Source organism: Bos taurus, chromosome 11 (assembly GCF_002263795.3).
Source record: "Bos taurus isolate L1 Dominette 01449 registration number 42190680 breed Hereford chromosome 11, ARS-UCD2.0, whole genome shotgun sequence".
NCBI lineage: Eukaryota > Metazoa > Chordata > Mammalia > Artiodactyla > Bovidae > Bos > Bos taurus.
Window position 1 is genome coordinate 64,562,181 of NC_037338.1, and position 18,321 is coordinate 64,580,501.

General features: G+C 41.0%; 1 long non-coding RNA gene across 1 annotated transcript; it reads right to left on the reverse strand.

The window, feature by feature from the left end:
- Positions 1–4,226: 4,226 nt before the first annotated feature.
- On the reverse strand, positions 4,227–16,248 carry LOC104973403 (uncharacterized). Its single transcript, XR_809815.4, has 3 exons — positions 16,080–16,248; positions 14,660–14,764; positions 4,227–13,843 (listed from the first exon to the last, which is right to left on the reverse strand). It is a non-coding gene; the product is annotated as an uncharacterized lncRNA (long non-coding RNA).
- Positions 16,249–18,321: the final 2,073 nt, after the last annotated feature.

Below are 18,321 nucleotides of genomic sequence, written 5' to 3' on the forward strand. Positions count from 1 at the left end.
GGTCTCCACAGAGCACTAAGTTCCCGGTGCTATAATAGGGTCTCATTAGTTATCTATTTTATATGTAGTATTAGTAGTGTATATCCCAGCCTCCCAATTCATCTCACCCCCCACTCCCCACTTGTTATCTGCACACTTTGTTCTCTACTTCTATGTCTCTATTTCTACTTTACAAATAAGATTATACCATTTTTCTAGATTCTGTATATATGCATTAATATATGTTTTTCTCTTTTTGACTTACTTCACTCTGTATAACTCTAGGTCCATCCACATCTCTACAAATGGCACAACTTCATTTCTTTTTATGACTGAGTAGTACTTCATTATATATACGTACCACATTTTCTTTATCCACCTCAACTTCCTTATAATGCAAACTTCTAGGTCTTATCAGATTCCCTTCCTTCAAAAATTCAGATTGCTGGGCCCAGGGCAGGGCCCAGGAGCTTGCATTTTATCCAGCACTCTCTTGCAAGCACCTGCCTCCACCCCTGCACTTATTCTGAGGCATGCAATCTCCCTTTGAGCAGCCCTGAAGGATTTTGAACAGAGCAATGATCGCTTCGTTGGCTGTCTGGAAAATGGACTGCAACAGGAAGTTGGCTGGCAGGGAGAGCAGTTATTGTAATAACTGAATTCTTGCTGCCATGCTGGGAGTGAGACAGAGGGAACAAAGCTGAGAAGCAGTGGGTAGGGGCATCTGAGAGGGTGTGAGGGCTGGTCACATATGGGCTCCGGGGTGAAGGGCCCTTAGTACTCTTGGCGCAGGGGATTAGAGAGGTGGGGGGTGCTCTTATTAAAAGGAGGGCTTCTTTTTGTTTTCTGGAGGTGAGTGGGATTGGGAAGGAAATCTTAGGGAAGTGATTGTACGTGTTGGACAAATATCACTTATTTAATATGTGGGACAACTTAATGGGAGTCATGAGATATATGTGAAGGTCTCTCCATAGATGAAAAATGGGCCACCAGAGGGAAATGTGTAGGGAGGGTGGAAAGGGACATTGTTTCTCCCATAGTGAAAGGAGACTGCAAAACATCCACTGTTTCCTCCTGCCTCAGGAAAAGCACTGCTCTTCAGTTTTTTCTTCCTATCAACTTCACACCCCAAATGAAGCCTAATATTAGCAAACTGCAACACCAAGGATAATAAAATCTGTTCATCTTGATAGGAATGTAATCTAATAAGAAAAAACGTAAATTTTTCAAGCCCTCAAAGTGCCTGGAAATCCCCCTCAAAATCTTCCTAAAACTCAAGGCAAAAGCTTTTCTCCAGTTTACTCACTTTTTCTTGACTTACCCATATTTGAGATAAATGACTTTTCGGTTTTTTGTTATGTTTTAACAGAGGGATGATTGACCATCAATAGTTTAGTTTCAGGTGTACAGCATAGCGATTCAACATGTGTATGCATTGTGAAGCGGTCCCCACAGCAAACTTAGCTACTGTCTGTCACCTTACAAAGTGAATGCAGTATTATTCACTGTATCACCCACGGCCATACATCACATCTCTGGGACTTAACTTAGTTTATAACTGAACGTTGGTACTTCTTAATCCCCTTCACCCATTTGCCCAACCCCCTTCTCTCTGATAACCATCCATCTGTTCTCTGTAACTATGATTTTTGTTCGTTTTCATGTGTTTACTTATTGGGTTTTTTTCTGTAAGCTTTTTGGGCTTTGTTCTCTTGCACTGGCATTTTATCTTAATAATTTCCAAAGCTTTTGGTTTTATTTTTCTTTGACTATTACAACAGTATTACAAACTTTTTTTTTTTTTTTTTTCATTTAATTAGGCACAATTGTAAGGGCTAGCCTGGAAACCTATCACATGTAGTCAATTCTGTGGGAAAATGTGTTCCAAAGATCTGTTTGGGGAACACAAATAAATTGTAGCTGGTGATACAACTGTAGTTGGCGATTTATTATTGCCAGTGTTTGGCAGTATCATCACAGACTATTTCTTAAAATAATGTAATGTTATTGTCCACACACTAATAGGGTTTTGGGGGTTTTTTTAAACAAAATATTCTTTTGGAAGGAAAACAGCTTGATTTTATAGGAATATAATGCCTCATTAGGAAAACATATTTGAACAGAAGTGGCTGAGAAAGGCAAGCATATGGTTTAACCAGAGGATGTTAAGACTGGAAAGAAAACTCCACCTGATTTTCCCATATGTGAAAACAGCATGGCCAAAGTCTGGGAAACAGACCCCAGGGACCAAAGGGGGCCCCTATCCTTTGGCTCCCACTAAATTCATATGATGCTGCCTTCAAATCATTCTACTAAAAATACTGGATTCTTACTCTGTAATCCCCAGTGGAGATCCAGGCCTGTGTTGAAGAAAAAAGGGGACTTACTTATGCCTAGCAGAGAGCATCAAGCTCACTTTTTATCCTTTCATTTTCAAGTTCTCGGGCAAGAAGCCAGAACACTAATATGAGTGTTCAAAAGATAGGCTTGGGGTTTCCCGGAGTGGGGGGCAGGGGGAGATGGGATTGAACAGGGATGGATTTTACACAGTTAGACTTGGCCTTCCAGAAGTCACTTTTCCCATAATTTAGCCAGCCTCCTTCTGTGAGCTACATTACCATTATTCGCCTCAAGGCCAGGATTTTCCACGCTGTCTTTGGACACACACATACTACCTGGCCCAAATATTTTGCAAGTGGGCTCCCCATTCTGCTGGAAAATAAATCTCATGCCAAATGTAGATTTCCAGTGTAATCCTGTGTATTAATTTTACTCACACTCTCTAGATGGCAAAAACACAAGTCACTCCCTCTATTTCATTGACCATGACCTGAACTGGATAATGACTGGTTCTCTGAAGACGGTGGTGCTGGAAACAGTTACCCACTGCTGACTCCTTGGCTTTCAGGTTATGACTGGCAAGGGGGGAGGTCTGAGTATATCAGTCTTTATCCTAAGACAGCTATACAGCAAAGCACAAGCCTTCTGGTCTGGAAGGAATTCAGAATAGGGTTGTCGTAAGTGGAAAGAGGCATTGATGTTTTGTTTTATTTTATAATGATATAATTTTTATTTTGAATATACTTTATTTACTCTTATTTTAGGGACCCTCTCAAATTTTATGAGAGATCTTTTATTCTGCTGATATGTTCTTGACACGTAGCTGACAATTTTAGGCAGTTAAACACCATATTTCTCTTATGGTCAACTAGGAATTATATTGCTTTACCAAAGAATCTGAACAAAAAAATCTCCCTTCCTTTTCCATCTTAGTAGTCTCTTTTCTTCTCCCCTTCTCTTGTGTCTTCTCTTGCTTTCTGTGAGTGTGTGTATGTGTGTATGTATTGTGGTGGGGGGGTGTGTTTGTAGAAAAATGAAAACCAATCTGCCAGAAGTTTTCAGTTTATTCAGGTTAATTGCCATACAGTAAAATGCATCCTTTCTTGATATATAGGTTACTGAATTTTGAAAAACATATACATGTACCGATAGAGATATAGAGTATTTAAATCACCCTTCGAATTTTCTTTATGTTCCTGTGTAGTCAATCCCCTCTCCCCAGCCCCAGAACCAACTAACTTGTTTTGCAGTTTCTTATTTTTGCCTTTTTGCAATGTCATATAGGTGGAATCATACAGTATTCAACCCTTTGAATCTGACTTCTTTCATTCAGCATAATACTTTCCAGATTCATCCATGTTGCTCCACATACCAATTCTTTCATATCCCCACATACAATTCCATGTTATGGACACACATGCACTGATGTATTTGTAGTACTCATTTACCCATTTGTGAACATGCGGGTTGTTTCCATTTGGAGGAATTTATGAATAAATCTTCTATAAACATTTGCATTCAAATATTTGTGTGTGTAGCTTTTTGAAAAGACAGTTGATGGTTTAGTCTGGGAGGATGTAGGAAAGCAAAGGAATATTAAAAGAAGAAAATCTAGTGTGTACTTGTTAGAGACAAGCTGAGACTGCAAGGGGGAAGAAAGAATTTATGCACGAGTATGTGGAAGAAAATGACTGTGGGAAAGTGTGTCTGTATGTACAGCCTTCTTTGCTGGGGGGATGGTGGGAATGCAGACAGACAGGCAGTAGTCGGTGGAACCAGTTGCCACCCCGTCTAACGCTGATACAATCCTAGTTGTATCCACACCTCCCAATAATGTGAATATAAATGGTTTAAAATAATTTATTTATGAAGTCTTTGGATATCGTTTAAAATGTTTTCCAGTTTTATTGAGATATAATTGACATATAGCACCAAGTTTAAGGTGTACAGCATAATGAAGTGATTATCACAATAAATTTCATGAACATCCATCATTTCATACAGATACAAAATTAAAGACATAAAGTTTTCCTTGCAATGAGGACTCTTAGGATTTACTTTCTTAACAGCTTTCATATATAACATGCTCAGTCACTCAGTCGTGTCAGACTCTTTGAGCCCACCAGGGTCTTCTGTCCATGGGATTCTCCAGGCAAGACTACTGCAGTGGGTAGCCATTCTCTTCTCCAGGGGATCTTCCCAACCAAGGGATCAAACCCAGGTCTCTTGCATTGCTGGCAGATTCTTTACGGTCTGAACCACCAGGCAAGCCCTAGGACTTGCTTATCCTATAACTGGAAGTTTGTACCCTTTGACTGCTGTCATCCAGTTCTCCCTTCCCCCACCCCTCACTTCCAGTAACCACAAATCTGATCTCTCTTTCTGAGTATAGTTTTAATTTGGGGAGAAAAGTATTCTAGAAATGAGAATTTATGATTCAAAAAGCTTATGCTTTCTATATATGTTTTTAAAAGACTTTTGACATGTTCTAAGGAAGTTTTGGCAATTTACCTCACCCCCAGTAGTATGGATATTAATGGATGGTAATTTATCATTTAATGTTAATTTTGTCAGGTAGCTGGGTGAAAATTACACCTTGTTATTGATATCATTTGCATTTCTTTAATGACTAGGGAAATTAAACTTTTTCCTATGCTGTAAGGCATCTGTATTTCTTTTTTTGTTTGTGTGTATATAGTAGATGCCTCTTTCTATTATCCATTTTTGAGAAACTTGACCATTTAAAATGTTAAACTTAATATTGTCTTCTAACAAAGAAATTTTTAATGTTTATGTACTTAAATGTATTAGTCTTTTCCTGTAAAAGTTCTGCCTTTAATGTTGTTATGAAAGATACTTTCCCCCAAAAGATTACATGGATGTTTTCTCATAATATCTTAATGGCTCAATAAATACATATACTGTATAGCATATGTGATATACCATATTATTTAAATATTTTTAAAAATGATTTTTGGTATGGGTAGAGGTTTCAATTTTCCTACTGCTTTTACAGTGTATCAAAATCATTTACTGAATAATTTATTCTTGTCTCAATGATTTAAAGTATCTTGGTTCTCACCTTAACAGCTTTTATAAGTAGTTAGATATATTTTTGGATTTTCTGCTTGGTTCAATAGTTTCTTTGGCTATTTTTGCATTCTATACTGTTTTAATTATTATAGCTTAAAATTGTTGTCATTTGTGTTTTTGCTATTCTCATTTATTCATTCTGATGAACTTCAAAGTCACCTTTATCAAATTTTATAAAACTCCCGTAAGTACTTTGAAAAGAATTGTTGTTATTGTTATAGTTGCCTTACATTTATAGTTATAGGTGTAATTCACCTTTAATAAGGTTGAGGTTTCTCATTAAAGAATTTGGTAATTTGAAGATTTATTGAAGTTTTCTATGTAATTTCACAATAAGTCATTCCCATATTTATTATTTAGTTTATTGGTAATTAAAAAAATTTTGCTTGCTATCTTCCATTACATCTTTTAAAACTAGTTGTTATTGGTGTGTAAGAAAGCTATGATTTTAGTACACATATTTTTGAAAGTGGCCAACCTTTTTACCTTTCTTATTCATTCTTAGAGGTTTTTCTCTGAGTTTTTCTGGTGGAATGGAATCTGAAAACAGTGGTAATTTTGCCTCTTCCCATCTGTATTTCATCACAGTTGCTCAGAAATGCATTGCCTCGCATAGACACAAGGGCTTCCTAATGCTTCTCCCTACTCCTGTGACTCCTCACTCCAGTCTATCCTACATACTGCTGATAGATATAATCACCTCTCTATTCAACAATTACCAGAATATACCCTTTTTCAATTATTGTTTATTTAGAAAACCCTTATGGGGCACCCCATTTGTGTCAGGCAATACCAGTAGTGAATAAAACCAGTGTGACTTCTGCCTTTTGAGCTTTCCATCTACATGGAATGGTGACAGATATTAAGCACACCACCCAAGAAACAGGCACACTATTATAAATGGCAATGCTTTAATGGAAAAGACTAGGCATTATGGACAGAAACTAGATCGGAGAAGCCCCTCAGAGGACGTGACTTCAGGACTGTGAAAGGCAGAGTGAACAGGATTGGGTCAGGGGAAGAGTAAGGGAGTCTTTCCAGAAGATGGAAAGAACGTGCAAAACCTCAAGGCAGAAAAGGGTGATGCATTTGAGGAACTGGAGAAGAAAGGTCAGTGTTCCCAGAAGGCAGTAAATCAAGAGAGAGGTGGTAAGAGGCTGGACTGCCAAATCAAAGATTGAGCTTTATTCTTAGTGGGAAGCCATGGAAGGTTTTTGTTTTGGGTTTTTTTCATGGAAAGATTTTAAGGGTGAAAACAACATGGCATGGTTTGCATTTCAACACAGCCTCCCTGCATCTGAGTTAACCCATCATTTAATCAATCATAAACCTGTATTTACAATTTATGTCCAAAGTTGGTAGTCCTCCAGCAAATGTCCTGTGTTTCAACAAGGGATTAGACCTTGTTTATTAAAGACTTGGTGACTTATAATAAGCTTCAGGAATTCACTGAACATTCGTGGAGCATCTAATCTTTGGCAAGCTTTATTATAGCTACTAGGGATATAAATATATAACATAGGATTCCTCAGGGAGTTCACACCTAAAGTAGAGAGGGAGAGAACAAAATATAACTAGAAATAAATGTAATTTGAGATGTGCTCTAACAAGTTATACAAAATACACTACAGAATCAGAAGAAAGGATCCTAACTCTGGTGGGCCGGGGGTGCAGAGCAAAGGGAGGAAAGATCATGGGTGGGACAGTGCTACAAAAGCAGTGATGCTCAGGTTGAATTTTGACAATTAAGTTTCTTAGGTTTGAAACCAAGAGTTACAAGAACAGTATGTACATCTCTTAGAGGCATGAAGCAGAGGATAATTCCTTCAAATCAATGATAAATATTAAGACATTAGCAAGATAGACTTAGGAGAACAAGTGAGAGAATGGAAGACAGGATATAAAATACGTAGGAAGGGATGTGAGTGGGCAAGGGTATTGCATCATTGTCTTACTGGGAAGAAATGTTTCATTCAGGAGGAAATGGGTGTCATTCTAGGTAGGAAGTAACATGACCAGATTTGTTTTTACAAAAATATAACAGGTGTTGAGGTAGAAATGCCTGATCTAAGATGGGTGAGACTAGGAAGGGCTGGGTCAGGGCTGTGGTGGGAGAAATGTTGAGGGAGGAGAAGTATGAGCAATGTAAGGTCTCGGGGCATCTTAAATGAGGGAAGTGAGGTAGAGGAAGGAATGAGAGGGACTCCAGAGTAAATGGATGGTGGGTTTGGGGGAGAAAAGGATGAGTTCATTTGGGAGCATGTTGGTTAAAGTAAAGTTTGGGAAACTTCTTCTAAAAATGGTCAGATAGTAAATATTTTAGGCTCTCTGTCACTACTGTTCAACTCTACCTCTGTAGCACCAAGGCAGCCATAGATAATACATAAAGGAGTGTGGCTGTGTTTCAGTGGAACAGGGTGGGAGTATGGGTTGGGTTTGGTCCAAAGGGGTCAACCCTTGGTTTAAGATATTCCATGCACAGGGACTTCCATGTGAGTGACCATAAGATACTCAGAACAATAAAACTGAAACTCAGGAAAAGAGCTCAGGTTTAGCAAAGTTTAGAAGTCAGTAGATGGCTCATAGCCCACCCACTGGCAAACCAAATTCCCACTAATAGAAGTAATTTATTGAGCAAAAACAACATATATAGTTGTGGTTTAGTCCCTGTCCGGCTCTTTGCAACCCCACGTACTATAACCCACCAGGCTTCTCTGTCCATGGGGATTCTCCAAGCCTTAAGAATACCCTTGGGGTGCTAGTGGTAAAGAACCCACCTGCCAGTGCGGGATACATAAGAGACGTGGTTTCAATCCCTGGGTCAGGAAAATCCCCTGGAGGAGGGCATTGCAACCCACTCTAGTACTCTTGCCTGGAGAATCCCATGGACAGAGAGGAGCCTGGCAGGCTACAGTCCATGGGGTCACAAAGTGTCAGACCTGACTGAAGTGACTTCACATGAATGCATGCTTATATAAGATTATATAAGCTCTTCGTTTCTCACAAGTCTCATAATCTTTTTTGTACCCTATACTAGACTCATATTTTTGTGTGTTACCTATTCATTTCCTGTTCTTATTCAAGTTTTCAACTCATTATATTGTGTTTGGTTTTCTGAGTAGAAAAGCATTTTGGCCAAATACAAAACTTGAAAGATACCAACATGTAAGGGGGAAATAGTAGAAGAATCTGCAAAGAAAGAGTGAGAATAACAACACTGATCTGAAATGGAAGTAGCTTGAAGTGGGTTTCCCATCTAAAATTTGTGAGCAATAAAACACTTCAAGACCTAGATCAAACAGCACCTCCCTGTAAAGCCTTTGGCAATTATCCCAAAGTCTCTATTAATAAGAGCCCTGGCCTTCACCGGTGGACCTTTCCTACAAAACTTAGCATTTGCCCTTCATTACACTGCTTGATTGTTTTCCTTCTTAGAGTCTCCTACTCTATCTAACCCTTGACTCCACTAATGAGTTACAAACTCCTTGAGGTCTGGAACTCTATCTCTTACCCTTTAGTTTTTCTCACAAATCCTAACATAGTAATAAATGTATAGCAGACACCCAACAAATATTAATAATTGTTCATTGAATATGTCTTGCTTCCAAGACAGAAAAAGCTAATGCTTTAAGGAAATATCATGTTTGGTTTTATATTTAAGTTTCTAGATCTTCAGTTATTTAGCCAGTTTCTCATCAATAGCCTGCCCATCCTTCCCCATCATACAGCCTTCGCCACAAATCTCTTTTCCTTTGGCAATCCCATGTAACCCTAGAACCAATCCATCCTACCACACGTGGAGTTCCTGTCAAGAGTTCCACTTTCTATTCAAGGACTTCTCTTATTTCCTACTTATTTATCCTAATGCATTGTCCTCTTGACCCAAAGAATTATCTAATGGCTTTTACAGAAGGTGTGCATAAAAGTAGCCTTGCTCAAGTTCATCTTAATAGTAGCTAGTATATCTTCAATCTGCTTTTCAAGTAATAACTAGTTCACTGCTTTTTAAAGAACGCCTGCTAAATAGTTAAGCAACTGAGTCTCCACCAGAAACTTGGAGACTGAATCCATGTGTTAAGTTTTGACCAACATCCCTGAGGAAGTCAATGTCCCAGACTCTGTGAAGCCTCAGATGCCAAGCCCCTCCTGTCAGGCTTGCGTCATCTCTCAGCACCTGTGGTCATTTTGACTTGACTCTATATTAGAGATAAGACACAATGCAAGAGTACGTGATGCCCAGAGGCTTCTATTAGGAAACTTTGAATGGAGTAATTCCCTCCACTTTCAGTGGTGAATTTATACCTTTCCAGAGTATAAGGGTGTGGCCCTTGCCTAATGAGCTCTCTTAGAAGTAGAATTTCTTGTCTCATGGCATGAAAATTAATGCATATGTTGAGGAGTTTACTCCTCTTCCTATAATTATTTAATGATCTTCAGACATCCAATTTTTTAAATGTAGTTATTTTTAATTGAAGGATAATTACAATATTGGTTTGACTTCTGCCATGCATCAACATGTATTAGTTATAGGTATACATATGTCCCCTCCCTCGTAACCTCCCTCCCACCTCCCATCCTTTCCCACCCCTCTGTGGTTACAGAGCCCCCGTTTGAGTCCCCTGAATCATAGAGCAAATTTCCATTGGCTACCTATTTTACATGTGGTAGTGTATATGCTTCCATGCTACTCTCTCCATTCTTCTCACCCTCTCCTTCCCGTCCCCACCCTTGTCCATTAGTCCATTCTCTATGTCTGCATTCAGACATCCAAATTTGAGAATAGAAGGGAAAAACACCTATTTCATGAAGACAACGTGCTAACAAATTACTACTCCAAATTCTCCACCATTCAGAGCAGAAGCATCTTCCATGATAAGCTACAGCTCACATGAAACACAAAGATGCCTTTTTTGAACACAGCAATCCACTCAAGATTTAGCCAACATGATGGTTCTCCCTCTGAATAATTTGTAAATCTAAAGTGTAGTAGAAAGAGAGACATGTGTTAACAGACACAAGCCTAACCTTTCAAATAAATTCCGTTTTACTCTATCCCAACAGCAGCTGGTAACCTTCTGACTTTCTTATCCCCTAAACTTTTTGTTTTCTATCCATCTGTTAAGTATTAAACAATGTCAATTCTTCCCTCCCCACTCTAGATCTCTACCCCCATCAAACTAGACTAAATAGAACTAAATTCAATTACTACATTAAGATATATTCTGCCTTACTGAAAAACAAAATATCTCCTTTTTACCTTAAATCAAAGGGCATGCTTGAGCTGTGTCCCTCCTGATAACTGAAGATTTTGAGATGGAGGAGGGAAAGCAGGAGCTGTATGCATTTCTTCTTATGTGCTTCCTATAAAATTTGCTGTTAAGGAATTTAAGTCCCTCCACCCAAGGATTCATCAACAGTAGCTTAAGAATTCTCCAATTTTGACCACATTTGCACCATGTGAAATCTAAGAGATGTGGTAGGGACACACTGTGAAGGTCCTCAAGTGGACACCTTGGGAGTAAAAGCTTTGTTATAGAAGAATGCCACTCTTCTGGCTAATAAAATATGAGAGCTGATGAATGTCCCAGGAGAGAGTGGGCACAGTCTGTAGAGAGAGGATGAGCAGGATGGACATTAGCTCTGCTGAGTGCCCATCAGGCACAAGAAAGATATGGTCCAAGATGAGCCAAGGAGAGCTAAGGAAATGCCCTGACTCCAAAGACCCCTATTATTCCACACAGCCTGTCAGTGAGCCATCAGAGTCATTTCTCCAAGACAAGGCATTACTACACCTACCTATGAGAAATCTTTGCCAGGAATACACTACAGTTTCCCACTAACAATAGTAATCCACCACACCCAATCTGTACTATTCAAAGGCCACCAAGCTGTCCCACCATAATCATGACAGACGCTATACTGGGATCAGCAAGGGGAAGAAGAGTATTCACCTGTGGGCTAACCGGTGGGGCTGATGTCCCATAGAGAGAGCAGGAGGGGGAATAAATGACATTTTTAAAGGTCATTGCTGAAAGGAAGACAAGAAATACTTGCTTTCCATTCAAAGTATAAAATAGTTCCTTTGAAATAATTATTTAAAATAAAAAGATTTTATTTTTAAAATCTTGTGCATGGCAATAAATCATGAAAGTAGTACATAAGTGCCTGAAGTTTGGGGAATTAAACTTAATTGGCATTAAGGAAAATGATGCACTAAAATATACATAGGTTGACCTTTAATTTCTTGCCAAATGACCCTCCTCACACCTTTCTGTAGTGTCAGCCCCAGGCGTTTGAGTTGGAGGCTGGAGCTCCTACTCAGTTATATGGAAACCCAAGAGATACCTGCCTCCATCCACCTCACTGCCAAGTCAGGCAGCTTCCTGGGTGGAGGCAAAAAGAGAACAGAATTCTGCTGAGCCCTGAGCTCTGCTGCTGTGGGTCTTGGTTCCCCTGGTAGGGTCCCCTAGCTCCTGACAGAGGAAGTACATTACCGCGGGGACTGTCTTCTGTGTAAACGCCCATGGGTGAGTATACCCGGCAAGGACTCCCTTTCATGAGGGGGCTGTGCCTCTGGGTCATGGACTGTTTTTCAGCTCACTGGGGTCACCCTTAACTTGGAACCGCCAGCAGGACTTGGGAATCCAGGCCAGCTGGGGCGGCACGAGCAATGGGCACCCCCTGGTTTTCTGAATCACCAGCCTCCTGATGGTGATCAGAGCACCAAGAAGGGACTAATTTAAAAACCAAACAATGTGGTAATTGCCCCTGGTCACCCGGTTGCCTGGCTTTTGGAAGGCCGCTGTTTCCGATTAGAGGGGCCTGGATCTGATGAGGACTAACAAAGCGTAACGAATGATCAAAGCGACAGTTACAACAGTGCGAGTGCCCAGTGATTGATCTGGGTGACATAATAATGATAACCAATGAGGTGAGGTGGGGGGTGGTCCCCTCCAGGTAAGGATGGGGGTGGGCCCTGGACAGGTCAGGACTTCTCTCTGTTTAGGGAAAAGAAGGTCATAGGGTGGAAGCGGAGGCACGTGGAAAGGAAAGAATGAAGTGGTCATGCTTAAAACTTCTGCACAGGAAAAAAAAAGACAAGTCAGTCATGGCTAAGAATGAGATCCTTGTTCAGAGACGGAGATTAAGATTGGCAGTCCTGGGATATCCACAACCCACCTATTGGGCACCTGCACAAAAGCATTTATTCTATAGAAAACTTAGATCTCTGTAAATATATTAAATAAAAGTTAAATAAAACAAATACAAAGAGGCTCATTTTAGTTATTTTTGATAGTTATGTTTTCTGACTAGGAGAAGAATTACCTCTTTAAAAAACAACAAAAGTAGAGTCTCAAAGAGACACTTGCACACCCACATTCATAGCACCACTATCCACAACAGCCAAGAGGTGGAAGCAACCCAAGTGTCCATCAGGGGATAAATGGATAAACAAAATGTGGTTTATATACATGATGGCTCAGTGGTAAAGAATCCGCCTACCAATTCAGGAGACTCAGATTCAATCCCTGGGTTGGGAAGATCCCCTGGAAAAGGAAATGGCAACTCACTCCAATATTTTTGCCTGGAAAATCCTATGGACAGAGGAGCCTGGCAGGCTACAGTCCATGGGGTATCAAGAGAGTCGGACACAACTGAGCACCCACGCACAAAATAGGAAGGCAATCCTGTTCCATGCCATAGCATGGATGAACCTTGAGGACACTCTGCTAAGTGAAATATTAGTCCCCAAAGACAAACATAGTGTGATTCTGCTTGCGTGAGACACTGAGAGTAGTCCAATACATAGAAATAGAAAGTAGAATGGTGGTTACCAGAAGCTGGGGAGAGGGGAAGATGAGGAGTTGTGGGCCATAAGAGTTTCATTTGTGCAAAAGGAAAGAGTTCTGACACTTGTTGCAAAATAATATGAATATACTTGAATGGCATCACCACCTCAATGGACATGAGTTTGAGCAAGTTCCAGGAGATGGTGAAGGACAAGGAAGCCTGGTATGCTGCAGTCCTTGGGGTTGCAAAGACATGGACATGACTGAGTGACTGAACAACAGCAACAACTGAACTGTATACTTAAGAATGGTTATGCTGGTACATTTCATGTTATCTATTTTTCACAATGAAAAAACTAAAGAGAGTCTGACAGATTTATTGTCATTTAGATAAAAATAATTTTTCAGTAATATTAAACATTTCCTATTTTCCCAAGAAGTGTGTGCCAAATCTAATTTGACTGACTCCTTTGGAAGTTCAAATTTTACAAAGGGTAGCAGAGTGGTGTTGACTTCAAAGCCTTTGTCTACTTGCCACTAGACAAATGGCTCAGGAATGATGAATATCTGTGGTTCCCATGCCTGTGTCTTGTGGGTTTTACGCTGGTTTTGTTGTCAATCTCCGAACTCTGCTTTCTTTTCTGTGGGCCAATCCCAAATTTGTCAAGGAAATGAGAAAATGTGTTAGAAACATTAATTCAGTTCTACATAAAATGAGCATAAAAATGTGCAGAATCAAGGATCAGGAACAAAAAATGTGCTAATCACTTGAGCTTCAATAGTTTCTTTTCTCTTTTGGGCATGCCATGCGACTTGAGGGATCTTAGTTCCCCAACCAGAGATCGAACCTGTGCCTGCTGCAGTGAAAGCGCAGAATCCTAACCACTGGACGGCCAGGGAATTCCCTCACTTCAGCTTCAGAACCTGGTCTGGGCACTCCTGCATTTCTCTTCTCAGAAGCCTGCTCTGCTTACCATCATCCAGATATCCATGGGGCCAACATGGGCAGTGTTGCCAGTTCCAGAATTGTGGATAACAGAGACCTGGGTCTATTATCAACCTGACCCCAAATCACAGGCACAAATATTATGAATTTCAAGGTTCACCTCTAGTCAAACTTAAGAGATTCTGTGACTAGATATAAATCCATCTTCTAAGAAAAGACTGACTAGCTTTCTTCGGCATAGAATCAATGTCATTACTAGGTTGACTCTTTATTGCTACTTTGCTTCTTATTGCACAAGAAAAATATTCATTCTATCCTTGAAAACAAGAAGCTGGTATTTTTAAAGAAGAGGGTATATTCTCAAGGATTCTTAAGGTCTTAAGTGATTGTCTTAAGTCACTGTCTCAGTGGAGACAATGAGATGCCTTCTTATGGATCTGCAGAGATTTTCTATTGAATTTTATACTTTAGAAAGGTAATTCTGAAGCCCAGTTGAAACATGCTGCCTTACCCAGGACTAGCCTCAGGATCCCAGGCATCTCACATCATCACTTGTATATTCTGCTTCGGCCCCGGGGCTGAAGGCATGTCCTTCTTGCTCTGTTCCACCTGGAGGCTGCAGGCACATGCAGAGGAGGAAAGGGAAGGGGAGGAAATGTAGGAAAATAAATAGACGGCTGTGTGCTAACAGGATACTGTTCCACCTCCGCCTGCCCCCGCCTCCCTGAGCTCACTGCGTATCCCCAGCTCTGGGCTGGAGGCAGCCCGGCAGACACACCTGGCGTGGGGATGGTGGGGGACCAAGTGCAACTGGAGTACCATGTGTGAACGCTCACCCCACCACTCGCTAGCTCTGCAGTACTGTACGAGATCCTCCCCTCTCCCAGCCCCCAGGTTCCCATCTTTGAAATGGCGACACCCTCCTGCGTCCCTTCGAGTTTGCCATAAGGATCCACTAAACCAGAGCTGTGAAAACACGCTGCAGAGTGTGAGATCTCTACACAAATGTGAGGCCTCTTTGCTGATTACCATTTGGCAGATGCAGAGCCTTGTGCTGTTGACACAATTGTCCTCCACAGCGCTTGGCAATTTGGACTTTGCTGACAAACAGGGGGAAGGTGGGAACATTTGCCTCTAGCTTCAGTTTTAAAATAGGTTTAAAAGGTGTTTCACAAAACTGGCTGGCTGAGGCAGCCCCAGGTTCTAACGGACCTCTTATCCACACTGGCCCCGTCCCCCCAGCCCCTTCTCCAACTGCCCTGACCCCTCCCTGAACTCTTTCTACTCCAGCCTTCTTTCAAAACAAACCAACAGGTAAACCAGCATGATTTCTCTTTCTAATAATCCAAATACAGTCTCAAGGAGACTGGCACATCTGGACAAAAAGACCTATCACTAAAAAAAAAAAAAAAGACCTATCACTCTGCAGCCTCCTTCTCTGGCATCCCCCTGTCCAGCCTGGTCAGGGGGCACTGCTCTGCTGTCATACCTTAAACCAGGCTATGCCAGGCTCACCTGCAGTCACTCAGGTCCCCAGGCAGCCTCAGATGTAAGTTCATGTGTTCCCCTGAATGGCCTTTTATTGTCACACTATTTTCCTGAAAGTTCTTGGAAAATCATTATCAGTGACAAAATATTTTCCAGAGCTCCAGGATTTTTCTTCCTGGTGACTTTTAAACCTTTCTGAGGCTCCCTGTTCCATCAGCGGCCACCCTTTCAGGCTCCAAGCACATGCAACTTAATTAGTTTTAATACTTTAACTGTTGAAATAGTTAATAGTAGAACTTGGATTTCAAACCACCGCCATTCCCCACCCCACCCCCCAATCGCCTATGTGTCTGAGGTTGTCAGATCAAGATGGAAAAATACCTCTAATTGTTTCCAGACAATACACAACGCTCTCACTCTGAGTGAGAATGAGTATAACTTACATTTTCACAAAGGATCCTGGGGAGGCCCGTGGGAGATTCCTGCAAGCCAGGATTCTTTGTGCATTCCAGTCCACTGGAAAATAAAACCCAGTTTCAAAACTGAACCGGGAGCTTTTACTTCCCTTAGATTATTTCTAGATGAGTAGCTATAGCTGGTTTCATTTTTCTTTTTTGCACAACAAACATTTCTTTTCAGATTTTTATAGATTTTTATCTTGGCCTGGTATGTCAGAAAGCAAACACCGTGGCCCAGAGGAATTGACAACTCTTCACTGGAATATGGCAAATATATTGCCAAATACGTACCCCATTCAGGCCCGGAAATCTGCATGGTATTCTTTTCCTGCCTATAAGTATCTCCCTCCTTGAGAATTTCATCTCTGGGACTACAGTTTTATCACTAAGAGATCCATTCCTTTATGTGTAGAAGATTTGAGAGTTTCAAGAATGTGCACAGTCTGAAAGCAGATGGAATTGTTGACAGGTAACACCTTAGTCAGACTCTGATGAACAGAAGTTTTAAACTCTGTCAGAATGAGACTCCAGATTAGGACCCAGAGAAGGGAATCTTAGGGGTGATAGAGAAGAAAGTGAAAAAAGGGAAACCAAGTCTCATTTACTCACATCCTGTATGTGCCAGGCACTTCCTAAGGCCTACAGACAGGTGAAAGTGAAGTCGCTCAGTCGTGTCCGACTCTTTGTGACCCCATGGACTGTAGCCTACCAGGCTCCTCCGTCCATGGGATTTTCCAGGCAAGAGTGCTGGAGTGGACTGCCATTTCCTTCTCCAGGGGATCTTCCTGACCCAGGAATCAAACTGGGGTTTCCCACATTGCAGGCAGACGCTTTACCGTCTGAGCCACCAGGGAAGCCCCTACAGACAGGTAGGTGTTACTGAATCCGTTTGAAAGATGAGACTGGGATTCAAAAAATGCTAAGGAGATTACCAGAGAACTTACCTTACTTAATGTTGTTGATTTATTTTTATGTCAACACATGCAGATCCAATTTCAAATATTTTTCTTTCAATCACCCCATGTGTCTTGTGCTATATATACATATATATATAGTGAAAGTGAAAAGTCACTCAGTCATGTCTGACTCTTTGTGACCCCATGGACTGTGAAGAAAGTTTATCTGTTTGCTGCCTCCTAAGTTCATCTGCCAGACTTCTAGGAACACCAACCACAATTTAGGAAGACACCTCACACTTAGAAGTCAATAGTTCTTGAGAGCAAGAAGAGATCAGAACTCGTTGGCATGAGCAAGCCCTCCCCGGTCACACATGAAGACTGGTCCATAATTCATTCTCCCCTTGGGTGTCTCCTACGGGAATGGGAGGTGGGCCCAGCAAGCGACTCCGTAGACAAGGGAAATCAGTCACCATACCCCGACATCCTCAGCTGTCGTCGTTCCCTGTTTTCTTTGGAAGAGTTACTCGATGGAAAAAGACTCATTTGTTTTTAAGGTTAGACTCAACCAGAAGTCCTCCAGATCACACTCTGGCACTAGGCTCATCCCTGATCTAGACTGAGAACATGTTAAGGTCCCTTTTGTCTTTTCTTGGAGACTTTCATTTTTCTTAACCTGTAATTTTGCGTCTTTTAAAATTTGCTTTCTGTTGAAACCTTTACTTAGAAAATCATGGTAAGCTGCCAACATATCTTTGTGGGTATGTGAAACTGAAATAGTCTAGTATGCCTGAAAAGTGAAAGTGAAGTCGTTCAGTCGTGCCGGACTCTTTGCGACCCCATGGACTGTAGTGGCTCCTCCGTCCATGGGATTCTCCAGGCGAGAATACTGGAGTGGGTTGCCATTTCCTTCTCCAGGGGATCTTCCCGACCCAGGGATCGAACCTAGGTCTCCCACATTGCAGGCAGACGCTTTAACCTCTGAGCCACCGGGAAGTACACAGGGGCAAAAAGAGGCACAGGAAAGGAATGTCCATTCCCGTTACAGAATTAGGTGCAACAATATAAAAAAGAAATAGTGCTACACTGAGATAGGGAAATCACCAAAGTTAAGATAAGAAAGCTGAAAGAAAATAAGTGTACTGTAGAGCACCATCTATCTAGATAAAGCATCCAAAATATGTACTTTATGTGGACCTATTTATATATGTAATGTATAGAGAAAGATTTAGAAGAGTCCATAGCAAGCTGACAACAATGGTTGCCTTTGTGGAAGATGCTGAGCTTTAGCTAGACGTCACAAGAGACATTTGCTTTATCTATATTGTTTG